A 2,027-nucleotide genomic window follows, 5' to 3' on the forward strand; every position below is an offset into this window, starting at 1 on the left:
CCCTGAGTGTAGTTCGAAGGGCAGGCTTTCTTCGCCTTTAAAACGTACTCTGGATTTCGCATCTGTATATAATTCGCGAATGAGGCTTATAATTTTATCTGGGATACCCTTGGAGCTCAGTGCATCCCATAGTGCTGGTCTGGATACTGTGTCGAAAGCTCACTCAAAGTCCACAAAAAGCAGGTATAAACTGCTGTTAAATTCGATAGACTGCTCGATGATTATGCGTACTGTGTTAATGTGGTCAGTACAGGATCTCTCTGGTCTAAAGTCTGCTTCCTCTTTCCTTATTATCGACGCAAGAATTTTATTGACCGCATTTAATAAGGTGATGCCTCTCCAATTACTGCATAGTCTCAGATCTCCTGTTTTTTGGCATTGTTACGACTACTACCTCCTTCCAGCAACTTGGAATAGTCTCATGCTCACAAATACTTTTAATTATCAGCGTGAGAGCTTCTTCGATGGGTTCGCCACCGTATTTCAGTAATTCTGAAGTAATTCTGGGCCCGGTGCTTTAGAGTTCTTCAGTTTGGATAATGTTTGAAGTACTTCTGCAAAATTAGGTGTGGCAGTGGAGATTTCTCTTCTAGGCATACGCCTATTTTCATTCCAGGTGTAACCCTGCGCGTCGGTGGAGACTGCGACAGAGCTCGATGCCGAGAAGAAATCGCGCAGCAGTTTCTCCTTTGGGTTGGTGAGATCATTGCCATTTCCATCTTTGAGTATTTTTGTGGTACGTGATTGTTTGCCACTCAGCTGTTTAATAGCAGCATGTACATCTCTTATATTACCCATTGATGATGCGATTTTTGCTGATTCTGCGATGCTACTATAATAAGCTTCTCTATCTCTCCTTGCCATATATGTAACTTTGGCGGCCGACTGGCGGTATAAGGTTCGGGCATTTATTTTATCAGTAGCAGATTTACTTCGGTTGATCTTGTTTTTAAGCCTTCTGCGGTTCGCGATTTCTCGGAGGGTTTCGTCAGATAACCATGGTTTGTGGCTGCGCTTATAGGTGCCGAGTATTTGGTTCGCACTTTGGCAGCGCGCATCTTTTCGACCAAGTGTGCTCTCTGCGAGGGGAATTTAAGTATTGTGCTACTGCATTTTTGTATTGCACAGCTATTTATGGATTTTGCAGTTTCTTTATGTTGTATCTGGATTTTTTTCTTGGCGGTGTGGATGGCGTCGCGACGTAGTTTGAAGCGGCCTACAAGAAGATGGTGATCGCTATCAATATCAGCACCACGGCGTGTTTTTTCATCATCAGGGTCGGTGGGATCATAGGACAGTGATGTTTCGGAAATTTGTTCGAAACCGGACAGAGATTAGGCGGTCAGAAATCGCGATATGTTGAATGAGAGCTTTTCTGGCATTCGGAGATAGTAGTAGTCCCACACCGTTAATTCGAAGATTTTTATGACCCGAGTGCAGGAATTGGTGACCCGAGACCATATTTGTGACGTCGCTCTTCAACCATCTCACCTCGCTCAGGCCTAGGATGTCAATGTTGTAATTTGTCATCCTTTGGAAATGTATACCGAAGCTGTTCATTATGGCCCTGTTTACAGCGGCATTATGTTTTCCGTACACAAGTCCATGCTTCCTGGCATAGTGATACAAAAGTTATACGATGACCAATGAAATGACTAGTGACGCGATATCTATCGAAAAGATATGATTCCCAAAATAAGATCCAAGTACATAATGGACTATGCCGATCCATTCCTTTAAGTATCTCCTCTGCAACATTTTTGAACTTTAATCCTAATCCACATTTTTGTCGGCAAGTTCAAATATCCAAAAAGGGCCAACAATTTGGAAAGACCCACAAAAACACTTTGAGAAAGTTTCAATTCACATAGGTTGAGGGTATATCTCTGCCGGCAAAGCCGACTGATACTTGTTTTTGTTTTTCTACTTGTTCAATGTTGAATTGTAGGAACAAATTTCACTGTACACCCACCCAAGTAAGTTTAATAGTATGTGGCAATATATCCTATGGCCAAAATAAAACCCAC

The sequence above is a fragment of the Musca autumnalis genome, unplaced genomic scaffold (genome assembly GCF_047663935.1).
Source record: "Musca autumnalis isolate F117 unplaced genomic scaffold, ASM4766393v1 scaffold_2, whole genome shotgun sequence".
In the NCBI taxonomy this organism is placed as follows: domain Eukaryota; kingdom Metazoa; phylum Arthropoda; class Insecta; order Diptera; family Muscidae; genus Musca; species Musca autumnalis.